This window comes from Rhinatrema bivittatum, chromosome 10 (assembly GCF_901001135.1).
Source record: "Rhinatrema bivittatum chromosome 10, aRhiBiv1.1, whole genome shotgun sequence".
Taxonomy (NCBI): domain Eukaryota; kingdom Metazoa; phylum Chordata; class Amphibia; order Gymnophiona; family Rhinatrematidae; genus Rhinatrema; species Rhinatrema bivittatum.
In genome coordinates this window covers 15689244-15702854 of record NC_042624.1, presented here as the reverse complement: position 1 = coordinate 15702854, position 13611 = coordinate 15689244, and the positions used below count along the sequence as shown (strand labels likewise).

Here is a 13611-nt window from a genome sequence, read left to right as displayed (position 1 = left end):
AATTGGCAGGGTCTGAAGGGCAGGCGTTTGGTTTCTTTAGTAATGGTTTCAGTATTGCCAATTTTAACTGGTTAGGGACTAAACCTTGAGAAAGGGATGAGTTGATAATTTCTGCAATTGGTTTTGAGATGGTGTTTGGTATGGCGATGAGGAGATTTGTTGGTATTGGGTCTGATGGGTGGGAGGAAGGTTTGAATTTTTTGAGTGTGTTTTCAATCTCCAGTGAAGAAGTGAGCTCGAAAGAATCCAGGCTTGTAGTTTGTTGTGGCAGGGATGTGAGGTGGTGTGTTAGGGTAAGGCTGTTGTAAGTGATGGTTTGAGTAAGGTTGGTAATTTTTGTTTTGAAGTAGTTGGCTAGTTCGTTTGCTTTGTTGAGAGCTTGGTGGTCAGGGATAGTAGGAGGAGATGGTTTGGTTAAAGAGGAGACGTAAGTGAATAGAGCTTTTGAGTCGAATATAAAGTGGTGTATTTTTTCTCTGTAGAATTCTTTCTTAGTTCTAAGGATTGTGTTCCTGTAGTTGTTGAGGAGGGATTTGTAGATGGCATGTGTTGAGGTGGTTGGGTTTTTTCTCCAGCTTTGTTCTTTTTTTCTAAGTGATTGTTTAAGGGATTTGAGTTCAGGTGTAAACCAAGGTTTCCTATTGTCTAGTGTAGGTTGTATGGTTTTGGTTGTAGTTCGGCAGATTTGATCTGCAATTTTATTGTTAATATTAATCCAAGAGGTAGTTGCAGTTGTTGGGTCTGTGAGGTCTAGTTGCTTTAATGCTTCAGTCATTTTCTCACTGAGTATGTCTGGCGAGCATGGTTTCCTGAAGTGGATAGTGGTTTTGTTAGTAGTTTGAGGTGGTGGGTTGTTGATATTGAGGGTAGTGTGGATAACTTTGTGGTCTGACCATGGAACTGGTGAGCAAGTGGGGTTGGTATGAATATTAAAGGGTTCGTTAATAAAGATGAGGTCCAGAGTGTGGCCTGCCTTGTGGGTAGAACTGTTGATAATTTGAGTAAAGCCCAAATGGTTGAGAGAGGAAAGAACTGTTTGGCAGTTGATGGATTGTGGAGAGGCATCTACGTGTAAATTAAAGTCTCCGAGGATTATGGCAGGTTTGTCGACGTTTATGTGTTTGGCTATAAGTTCTATCAGTAGAGAGGGATCCGATTCTAATGTTCCTGGAGGTGCGTAGATTAAAGCTATTTGGATATGTTCAGATTTAAAGAGTGAGAATTCTAGTTTGTTGGAGGAATTGGTAAGTTGTAAGGTAATATTAAGACCTTTTTTTGCTGCTAGAAGAAGACCTCCACCTCTTTTTTTGGGTCTTGGGACGGAGAATAAGTCGTAAGATTGTATGGGCAGTTGATTTATGAGTACTGTATCTGTGAGTTTTAGCCATGTCTCTGTAACTGCACAGATATCTGGGTTGGCTTCTATGAGGTATTAGTGTGTAATGCTTTTATGTCTAACGTGACAAGTAAGGTCCATGCCTGATGTAAACTCTTAACCTTTTCAGCTGCTGAAATTGATTTTTTTCCCAACTATTTTCCATATTTTATCATAGTCACCCTTTTGAAAGTTAAATGCTCTCCAGTTTACTCAAATTTGATCATGTTGTGATCACTATTGCCAAGTGACTTCATAACTGCTGCCTCTCATGCCAAATCCTGTGTTCCACTAAGGACTAGGTCTAAAATAGTTTCCCCTCTTGTTGGTTGTTGTACCAGCTGCTCCATGAAGCAGTCATTTGTTTCATCTAGGAACGTTACCTCTCTAGAATTTCCTGATGTAACATTCACCCTGCCATTATTGGGGTAATTGAAATCACCACTTATTACTGTGCTGCTGATTTTGTTAGCTTCCTTAATTTGGTTTTATTTATTTAAAAACTTTTCTATACTGTCACTAAGTTATATACCATCACAACGATTTACAAATAGGCACATAACCTACATTTCCTTACCTTAGTCTATCGTGCATTCTAACAGGTGCCAATAAAGTTCGGTTACAATTTCATAAATAAAATCATTATTTGAGTATTGTTGGTCAAGTCCAGGTATATTATTGAGTTATCTCTTTGAGATATTACTTCTTAAATGTAGGATTGAGTAAATTCACTCATCTGCATTATCCTATACTTTCATTCTCTACTCTCCAGACTCTTTAGTGAAGGCTTTTTTAAAGAGCCATGTTTTTAAATTTTTCTTAAAAGTTTTGAGATTACTCTGTAATCTGAGTTCAGGGGGCATCGTGTTCCAGAGTATGGGCCCAGCCAATGATAAAGCCCTTTCTCTCACTTGGGTTAATTTTGCTGACTTTACTGAAGGGATTGTTAGTAGCGCTTTGTTTGCTGAGTGGAGGTTTCTTTGTGGAACGTGTAAGGCTGTGTTTAGCCAGTCTGCTTCTTTATCATATATTAGTTTGTGTATGGTGCATAAGGCCTTGTATTTTATCCTGTATTCGATGGGCAACCAATGTAAGTTTGCTAGAGTTTGTTATATGGTCCCTCCTCTTTTTTCCCGTCAGTATTCTGGCTGCAGTATTTTGAAGTATCTGGAGTGGTCTTATCGATATGCTTGGGAGTCCTAGTAAGAGTGCATTGCAGTAGTCAGTGCTGGAAAAGATAAGTGTTTGCAATACTGTTCTGAAGTGGGCGGGTGTGAGTAATGGTTTCAACCTTCTGAGGACCATAAGTTTTGCGTAGCCTTCTCTTACTTTTGTAGATGTGTTGCTTCAGGTTGATTTCTGGGTCCATTATTACTCCCAGATTCCTTACTTTTTCGGCTAGCTCAATGTTCTGGTTATTTCTTAAGGTTATCGGTGTTTGAATGATTTCAGTATGTTTTCTCTCAAGGGGAAGGAATTCAGTTTTGTCAATGTTGATAACCAGTTCCATTTGGTTTAGTAGTTGTTTAATTATGTCTAGGTACATGTTAGCTAGACTTAATGTTTTTTCAATTGTGTCATCTATTGGTAGAATCAATTGAATGTCGTCTGCGTAAATGTAATGTATTATCCCTAGGCCTAAGCATACATAAAGGGCGGAGTTAAAGGCGCACACATTTAGGTTAATCACAGCAGAAGAATGTGCGGCAATCAATTAAACTGGATAATAGCACTATAAATGAAGCATAAACAATTTAATAAGTGCACACACCAATAGTGCACAAAATGTAAATACTAAACGTAAATACGTAGTTACACAAAGCCCCGACACGGCCGTGTTTTGCGTCAGGCTGCGTCAGGGGGATGAATTCCAAAGTTCTTCAAAGAGATAAGGGTGAAGCTCTATTTGCAGCAAGGATCGCTAAATGTCAGACACTTCATACATGGAGTCCCAAAATGTTTTATCAGTGACAAGCGTCTGAAAAATAAATTGAGTCCATCCTAGGAGCAGAGTCCAGATGTATTCCGTACATTAAGAAAGGTGGACGGAAGACAAAACTATTACTGGCATGGTTAAAAGGCAAGGTGAAAGAAGCTATTTTAGCCAAAAGGTCTTCATTCAAAAATTGGAAGAAGGATCCTACAGAAGAAAATAGGATAATACATAAGCGTTGGCAAGTTAAATGTAAAATATTGATAAGACAGGCCAAGAGAGAATTTGAAAAGAAGTTGGCCATTGAGGCAAAAACTCACAGTAAAATCTTTTTTCAATATATCCGAAGCAGAAAGCCTGTGAGGGAGTCAGTTGGACCGTTTCATAATCGAGGGGTTAAAGGGGCACTTAAAGAAGATAAGGTCATCGCAGAAAGATTAAACAATTTCTTTGCTTTGGTGTTTACTGAAGAGGATGTTGGCGAGACACCTGTTCCAAAGAATGTTTTCATGGTGAACCTAGAAGATGTGGTAGGCCTGATTGACAAACTGAAGAGTAGTAAATCACCCCAGAGTTCTGAAGGAACTAAAAACTGAAATTTCAGATCTATTAGTAAACATAACATTTGTAGCTTATCATTAAAATCATCCATTGTACCTGGAGGGTGGCTAATGTAACCCCAATATTTTAAAAAGGGCTACAGGGGCAATCCGGGAAACTACAGACCAGTTAGCTCGACTTCAGTGCCAGGAAAAATAGTGGCAAGTGTTCTAAATTTCAGAATCACAGAACATATAGAAAGACATGGTTTAATGGAACAAAGTCAGCATGGCTTTACCCAGGGCAAGTCTTACCTCACAGATCTGCTTCACTTTTTTGAAGGAGTTAATAAACATGTAGGTAAAGGTGAACCGGTAGATGTAGTGTATTTGGATTTTCAGAAGGTGTTTGACAAAGTTCTTCATGAGAGGCTTCCTTGAAAAGTAAAAAGACATGGGATAGGTGGTGATGTCCTTTCGTGGATTACAAACTGGTTATAAAACAGGAGACAGAGACTAGGATTAAATGGACAATTTTCTCAGTGGAAAAGGGTATATAGTGGAGTGCCTCAAGGATCTGTACTAGGACCCATGCTTTTCAATATATTTATAAATGATCTGGAAAGAAATACGACGCGTTAGGTAACCAGATTTGCAGTTGATACAAAATTATTCAGAGTAGTTAAATCACAAGCGGATTGTGATAAATTGCAGGAGGAACTTGAGACTAGAAAATTGGGCATCCAAATGGCAGATGAAATTTAATGTGGATAAGTGCAAGGTGATGCACATAGGGAAAAATAACCCATGCTGTAGTTACACAATGTTAGGTTGCATATTAGGAGCTACTGCCCAAGAAAGAGATCTAGGTGTCATAGTGGATAATACTTTGAAATCATCGGCTCAGTGTGCTCTGGCAGTCAAAAAAGCAAATAGAATGATAGGAATTATTAGGAATCGAGTGGTGAATAAAACAGAGGATGTCATGCCTCTGTATCGCTTCATGATTAAATCGCACCTTGAATACTGTGTAAAATTCCGGTCGCCGCTTCTCAAGAAAGATATAGTTGTGATGGAGAAGCTACAGAGAAGGACGACCAAAATGATAAAGGGGATGGAACTGCTCCCCTATGAGGAAAGATTAAAGAGGTTAGGGCTATTCAGCTTGCAGAAGAGATGGCTGAGGGTGAATATGATAGAGGTCTTTTTAAAATCATGAGAGGTCTAGAGCGGGTAGATGTGAATCGGTTATTTACTATTTCAGATCATGGAGTGCCCCTTAGTCCTTCTATTAAGTTAGCATGTAGCAGATTTAAAACTAATCAGAGAAAATTCTTTTTCACTCAGTGCACAATTAAACTCGAATTTGTTGCCAGGGGATGTGGTTAGTGCAGTTAGTGTAGCTGGGTTTAAAAAGTTCTGGAGAAGTCCATTACCTGCTATTAATCAAGTTGACTTAGAAAATAGCCACTGCTATTTCTAGCTTCAGTAGCGTGGAATATACTTAGTTTTTGGATACTTGCCAGGTACTTGTATCCTGGATTGGCCACTGTTGACAACAGGATGCTGGGCTTGATGGACCCTTGGTCTGACCCAGTATGGCAATTTATGTTCTTAATGCAGACCATCTGTGAAGCCCCTGGACTCTGTGCATGCATTACAGGAGGAAGCAGCCTGGAGCCTAGTGCTGGCATTTCAGGAGGATGATCCCATACTAATATCAGAGGAGAATGTCTCTTTTCTAACTCTAGCCCAGAGGATACAGCAGTTCATTGACCAGATGTTTGAGTTGATGAAGACTTTCTTTACCTTTTTGGTGGCCATTGACATATTAGAGAACCCATCAGCGTCTCCTGTCCAAGGTATCAGAATTGTTCCCTTGAGGGGTAGTCCTTCCTTCTTCCACACCATGGGAAGTCCTATCAATAATTGTAGTACAAAAAAAATCAGACTATCCTAGTTGGGCAAACTATCTCACTACATGGAGTCTAGCCAACATTCTGAGGATGAAGCATGTTTTCTTGGTGTGATAAGACACAAAAGGAATGCTTACTGAGCAGCTCTTCCAAAATGAACAGTGCCATGGTATGTGGAAAGTGATCAACCAATCTGACAGCCGTATTAATAAACTCATGGAAGCAGAGTGTATTGACAACACACTGAGAGGAGGAGCTGTTCCACTCGTAGTGATCCAAGGCACAGTCAGCAGTGCACAGGAGCATCATGGTCACATCTGAAATCTCTGGACCTAGAGAAGAAACTGAAAGACCACAAGACCAGAACTGTGCCTATGCTGCTGCTGTCAGTCCAAAAGGAAGAGGATGATGACAGTGGAAAAGAGCAAAAAAAAAAAAAAATCTGCCACCACTGAGCCTTCTCTGAAGAAATAGAGGACCTAAGAATCAACAGATGCTGAAGACAGACAGGAATGAGGAGGAAGGAGCATGTAGAAGGGCAGTGAAGGATTAGGGCAGGACCAAGAACGAGTGAGGAGAGCATATACAAGAGCATAATATGTGAGCGATACATTGTAAGGGAGAGAGCAGGACCAAGGGGCAATGAAAGAAAGGAGAAAAGGAGATGGAATGAACTGTGGTTGAAGACGAAAATGAAGGATAGGACAGGGATAAAAGAAGAGTCGCATTACTTAACTTTTAACCCACCAGGAACCACTATTGGCTTGAGGTAAGCAGATGATTTCATATGGGCAGAGTGAACAGAGAATAGTCATGTCCATGCAGCTTGAAAAGAAAGATTTCTCTGTGGTTCAAGAGATCTCTGCTTTCTTCCTCCTCATCGCCTTGCTATCTGTAGCCTTTCTGCAGTTGCAGCCTCAAGCTAATCCCAACTGCAACATAACATTCGGTCCTTGGAGCATAATGTGAAGTGAGAATTGTTTTTGTTCTCTTTGATTTCCATTTTTAGTAGTAGAGAGAATGTTGATAATAGGGCTGATAATAGGCTTTGTGTTAAAAGTGCTACATTAGTTCCACACAGCTCTCTGATACATTTTGAATTTCTGTGCAATATGCAAGTTATGGTATTATGAAAATACCAAAAAAAAAAATACACAATTCCTTCTTTGTGCTGAGCATCCCTCTTTGGGGGTAAGGGAGAGAAAGTTCCCCACTCTTTGGAGGGACGTTTGGCCAGAGTGTGGTGAAGCTCCTTTTCAGTATGTTGCTCTAACATAATTTCCACTGAAGAGCAAAAAGGGAAAATAGTTTTTATTTTTAAGCTCAAGATGGGGTTTCTTAAAACATAGGACCATTGGTAGAAATCAGAGATGGAGCAGTTTATATAAATAAAATAATCTTCTTTTTTAATAGGGCTGATATAGAAACAGCAAGTATAATTTACCATTTAGATGGTTAAGCCAAATAATTACATTGAAATTTGCAGAGTGTATTGCCGTGATATCTCCTTCATATTTGTGGATCGGGCATTGAGTCGTCATATGTTCTATGATCTATTCTGGATGGCCACAGTCATCCATGCTAGATTATCTTTAAGTTTGCATTTGTGTGTCATGTATCCTCCTCTCCCCATTGTTTGTACAGACACAGTTCAGAGTTGTCCATACTCAACACAGAAGATTAAATCCAGGCACCGTATGTGCTGGATCTATAACATATTTGTTTGGGATATATTATGAACCCCCATTCAGTTTTCCAGTCTTCATCAGTATTAAGATTTCACTGTTAAAGTTTAAAGGGTACTATTTGAGGTCCTGTTGAATGGAGACATTTTTTCCCTTACATTACTGAGTTCCTGCTTTGCCTCAGGTGGTTGGAGGAGTAATGTGTGGCCTCACAGGCAGCCAGGGTATTTTGCGTGACTTGTGGTTTTCAGGAATGCACCACTTGGCTGTATTCAGTGGGATGTCAAGAAGTTGTGTGACTGATTCTGGCCATGCCAGTCCTGATGTCCATAGCATTGATGCTCATCAGCTTGTGCTTGCCAACCTGTTGACCAGGTTGACCCTTGCCTTTGTCATGACAGCTATCGTTTTTAGGTGAAAGATTGACATGCATTCCAGCCCCACCCTGCGAGAGGTCAGGGGGGGGGGGGTCATGTCACACAAAGTTAAATTACAGGCTGGTTTCCAGACATGTTGGCATATCTTTGCTTTCACTGCCAGTTTTGCTAGTGATTTCCAGTATATAGGCTGAAAGGAGCCTCATTGGTGGTGGCTGTCACTGAGGATATAATACACTCAGGAACCTGCAACAGGCCTTAACTACCCATTCCCTATGGAGAATAAACACACATTCAGGATCTACCATTGGGTTACGGGATGTAGTAGCACATTTGAGACCATACTTCTAAGGCTTGGCAGCAGTGTTTGTGTCATGAGAAATAGGCTGAACTGGTCCTGCTTGTACCCTCTTTCCTTTGTAGATTTGTATTTCCGGTTTCTTGAAGAAGGGCAGAAAAAAATGGTCAGGAAATGAGCTGTAGGTGAAGCCTTTTTATTGGATAACTTAATACATCTGTGACTTCTTTTCTTCATCAGGACAGTGAAGAAACAGCATAGATATACTGGGTTTAAATGGTACAGAATCGGCTAGGTATAAGGTCTTGCATATGTCAAGAAGGTTCAGATTACATTGCAGATCAGTGAAGGGATGAGGTGGGTGTGGGGGTGTAGGGTGAGTCATGGAGGTGACCTTTCCAAGGTCCTATAGAAACATTGAAATGACGGCAGAAGAAGACCAAATGGCCCATCCAGTCTGCCCAGCAAGCTTTCATACTTACTTTTCTCATACTTATCTGTTACTCTGACCACTGAGGTCAGGGCCCTTATTGGTAACTTTTTGGTTCCAATGTTTTTCCACCCCCGCCATTGATGTAGAGAGCAATGCCGGAGCTGCATCAATGTGAAGTATCAAGCCTAAATGGCCAGGGGTAGCAACCGCTGCAATAAGCAAGCTACTCCCACGCCTATTTGCAAAATAGCTAACACTACCATTTTATGAGGAAGGAGTTAGGTGCAAGGGCTCAGCTGAGGTCCCAGTTAATCGTCAAACCTGGAACCTGTCCAAACATATCGAGGAGTTTAAAAATTCCCCAAAGTCCTCTTTCGTGCCAAAGTGTTAAAAAGGATTGTAAGCTAAGGGATCCCTGCCATACAATTTATTCTGAGACAGCTCATACAACAGAAGTTTTGAAGAGAGAGCATTTTTAAGTGGGTTTTAAGGAGAAGTGGGTGATTTGAGGACATGTTTGTATTGGTATTCGGGCAGATCAATAAGGAAAGTTCTAGCAAGTTACAGCAGACAGTCTGAGTGACTGATACTTTGTCATAAGTAATGGGGAGAGACATACGCCATTAATGCTTTATACTTAATAAGGACAACTAACGTTAACAGAGCTACAGCGCTGCACCAGCATTGCAAACCTGAAAAGAGAGATATACTTCTTTCTAATATGTATGGAGTTAGAAGTGTGTGAGTAAATGGAAAGAGTAACAGTGTGGTAACTCTGAAGCCACTAAACTCAACTGGAAGTCAGAAGCCATCTGAATGATGCAGAAATAAAGTTGGGACAGTATGCGAGAGAGAGAGAAGAGTAATAGTGAGTGTGTAAAAGAACTTGCAGAAGTGACTGCTACATCCCTTATTCCCTCTGTTTTAGCCAGAGAAGGTTTTCATCAATTGTTTGATTTGTATAATAAGCCAGCAAAGACACCACACCTTAGCTTACATAAATAGCACATATTCGGAAGAGGGAGCATGATAGAGTAATTAGCATATAGAAATTTTATTTTAGTTAAAGAACAGTCAGGAAAGCTGCAAGAGGCAAGAAAGTGACTTCTGAGAGAACACAGCAGTGGTCAGAGCACGCAAACCCAGGGACTGGAAGTCATTCATTGGAGCTGCTCAAGCTATGATATCAAGCTAAGCCAGCAAGGCCCGCACAACCAGCCTCAGTGAAGGGAACGAAGCAGCAGCGGATTTCACCAGCGCTCATTATCGGTTTCACCGTGACCAGCTAGGTGCATACCCATGCAAGAAAAAGCTGAGTCTGCCTAGAGAGAGAAAATAATTACTTACAAGTGCCATTCAAGCACACAGAGAGCAGTAAGAAGGATTTAAAGAGAAAAAGAAAAGTATTACAGAGAGCTACACATACACCATCTTATTTGGGACAGACTTTAGTATCAACTATATATACTTATCTGATAAGAATTCCCAGATAGAAGGTACCGGTACCAGATAGGAAACAGGATTTCTGTGTAGTAAAGAGATAAGAGAGCTTTACATTAGTCTTTAGTGTTTTGAGTGGTATATACCAGAGTTTGCATAGTTTTGCATTGCTGATTTCTGCTAATTGTGTTGTGAATAGAATTTGAGAAAAAGCTGTATCCCCTCATAAGTCCCAAGTGATCTGTTTGATTGAGGGGCTCAATGACAACAAAAATATCAACGGTGACCACGGGCATCCCTGACGCGCTCCTCAAACGTAAACAGCTCTGTGGTTGTCCCATTTAGCGGAGTGCATGCAGTAGGATTGCTATATAATAAACCTAACCACTGTAGCATTTACCTTGAAACCCATACTGCTGAAAGTGCCCAGAGCCAGAATTCCCATGAAATAGAATCAAAAGCTTTCTCGGCATCTAAGCCGAGGACCATAGTTGCTTTTGACTCATTGCAGCAATCGGCCTTCTTACATTTTTCACCCCATGTCTCTTAACAAACCCAGTCTGATCCGGATGTACGAGATTGGGGAGAATATTGTTCAGTCTGTTTGCTAAAATAGCTGCTAAAATTTTAAGATCCAAACTGGTCAAAGAAATAGGATAGATAGGTCTGTCCGGCAGCTCAGACCATGAGGAGATGTGGCAGGGTTGGTGGCATTTCAGCCGCAGAAAAGGAGGAATCCTGTGGCAGCAGCATGCACTAATTCCGCATTAGGGCTCAGGGTCAGCGGTGGTAGCGGCGGTGGCTCCCTGCTGCAGTTAGGCCTGGGGCTGGCCCGACCGCCCTGGTACAGCGTTGGGTGAGTGAGGCCGGTTGCGGGTTTCCGTAGCCTGCAAGCATGGCACATGGCCTGGGATACTGTTACGCGGACATAAGGGAAAAAGCACAGGACTGCTTCTGTAGCCAAGTCCTGAAGGAAAAGAATAAAGCGTGCATGGGGGGTAACTTGCTGGTGTGTCTATTACTACCCTTAACCAAAAAGCCTTGATGCTTTTGATGCAACTGCAACATCACTCTCTGCTTCGAAGGAGGAGGGTGGGGGATGAAAGGAAAGAGAAATTTGGATTCAGAGGCAACCAACACAAGTCATGACATTTTTTTCTACAGTCTGGGGTACTGATGCTCCGACATTTAAGGAAAAAACACAGGACTGCTTCTATGGCCAAGTCCATAAGCAAAGCACATTAAGCAAAAATAACCGCTACTTGAGGTAACCTGCACGGCGCAGCAGATGCTACCATGGGAAGCTTGCTGGGCAGACTGGATGGACTATTTGTCCTTTTCTGCCGTCATTTCTATGTTTCTAGTTTCTATGAATAAGATGCATAAATATTACAGAGAGCCAGTTAATGCTTTATTAAGGTCCAAACACAATGATAAATCTGCCCTCTTCATCCTCAACTTGCTTAATCATTTGAAATGGAAGCTGCTTATATATTAAAATAGCAAACCCCCCCCCCCCTCGTTGATGCCGAGAGAAAAGATGAGTAGCATTGACTCACCTAATCCTGCTTTAGTTTGTTCCTTTTCAGTGAGATGAGTTTCTTGCAGAAACCCTAACATTCCTAATATTTTCTTATGCTTTATTGGCGAGTGGATTCAGTCTACGTTCAAGGTTGTAACATTAACCTCAGTCATTTGTAATGTTTATTTATTTATAACTTTTCTATACCGAACTTCAAATAACAGAGTTAATTATCATGTTATGTCCTAGATTGATCTCCACCTTTTTTTGCTGTGGTGCTGATAATCCTACATGGGAGCAAACCGAATCTCCTCCTGCCTGAGCATCGCAATCAAATCCCATCCGCCCCAAAATGCAGACCATTCCATTCCACACCTCCTCCTACTCTTAATCTTCGTGTCCACTCCTTTTACACTCACACACACCCCATGCATCCGTACATATCCCCCATACCTCCCTCACATCTCCTACCTATGCTCCAAGGGACCATCATCCCATGCACTAATTCCGCATTAGGGCATGCCCTGGCAGTGACCCCATCAAAATATTTGCAGTTTAACGACAGTTTTAACTTCCCGAAATAACCCCCAGAATCAATGCATGCAATGCAGACCTTTGTACTCTCAAACATTGTTTAATCACTTCCTCCCACCAACCATATAACAGAGCAGCAACCAACAAATTCTGTCCCTTAAACCCCCCTTCCCTCACAGCCGGCACTCAACATTATTAACATACAATCCAACATCCCCATCCCACCTCAAGCAGGGACCTGTGTTATGCTGCTTCTTTACAAATATTAACTAAATCCAGTCAGCTCAGCTGACGCGGAGCTTGCAGCAGTCATTCATAGAGTAGGGCAGCTCTCTGAAAGCGTCAGACCACATGACAAAACATTTACTAACAGGCCAGGAGCCTTTGTCGCCTCCATCCTTACCCACACTCAGTTGAGGTTGACTAGGTAGGGTAGGGCTGCCAAAAATGCCTGAGTCTCTGTCTGTAGTGAGACACTTTGTTTTCCCCTGATGTTGAACTTTTCTTTTTGCAGGAAATTGCAACCCACACGGGAAACCTTTCTTGTGCAGCTGTGAAGGAAATAGCGCAATTTCCTGCCTTTGCGCCGAAACCTGCACCAAGTAATCGTTAAATAGTAACGCTCTGCGCCCTTCATGACTCAGCTTCTCCACATTGTGAAAGGCAGGTGTGATGTTGTTACTCCAATTTAATATTCTGGCCATAATGGGCTACGGCCAACTCTCCTTCTCCAGTCCCTGACCCATTCTAAGCAACTTGCTCGCAGCACATACCAGCTCCAGCTGCTCCAGGAGCCAGTTTTCAGTAAACTTATATAGGTCAGCATCCAAGACAGATTCTGGTAACCAATTATCCAAATGTTATTTCTCCTCCGCCTGTTTTCTTGATCTTCAGTCTTTTTGGCTAATTTTTTAGCTTGTGCCTGAAGCTCAGCCATTTTTCTCTCAAGCTGCAGTGTGGTATCCTCTTGAAAGGAAATACACATCTCTGCCATTTCCAACCTTCTGGCGTGACCTTCCAAACCCCTCTTTGATATCCACCACAGTCACCTGCAGCTTGACTAAGCACTCATCAGTCGTAACCTTCTTGGGGATTTGTTCGACCATCCCTTCAGTTAAGGCTAGCAAACTTGTCTCACCTCAGCTTGCTGTTCCAGTTGCCATATTGCTCACACTACTGTGAATTTTTTCCTCGAACGACATGCGGTCCTTTTGCACATAAATAAGCATTCATGATTCCAATAGCTCAGCTGTTCGTGGTTCTGGCTCTACCCACACTCACAAATAGTTTTTTTGTGGAAAGGAGTAGGGGGGACATCTCTGGGAAGCAAATTTTTGCTACAGGGTCTCTCTGCTCCGCGATTACTCAAACTTCCTGCCATAACTGGAAGTCAAAAGATCCCAGGTATAGAGAGTGGTGAATTATTTTATTCTTATTAGTTTTAATTGTTGGGTGTTATTTGATGTGCCCATTGTTTTGAAATATTTTATTGGTTTTTGAGAATGTGTTAAACATTTTCTTGTTTAATTATTGAATAATCTGTTTGTCAGCTGTTTTAC

General features: G+C 41.4%; 1 protein-coding gene across 7 annotated transcripts in view; it reads left to right on the top strand.

The window, feature by feature from the left end:
* The window catches only part of PBX1 (PBX homeobox 1), a 704885-nt gene that overhangs the window by 460376 nt on the left and 230898 nt on the right, over window positions 1–13611 (top strand). The gene's annotated exons all lie outside the window — the stretch shown is intronic.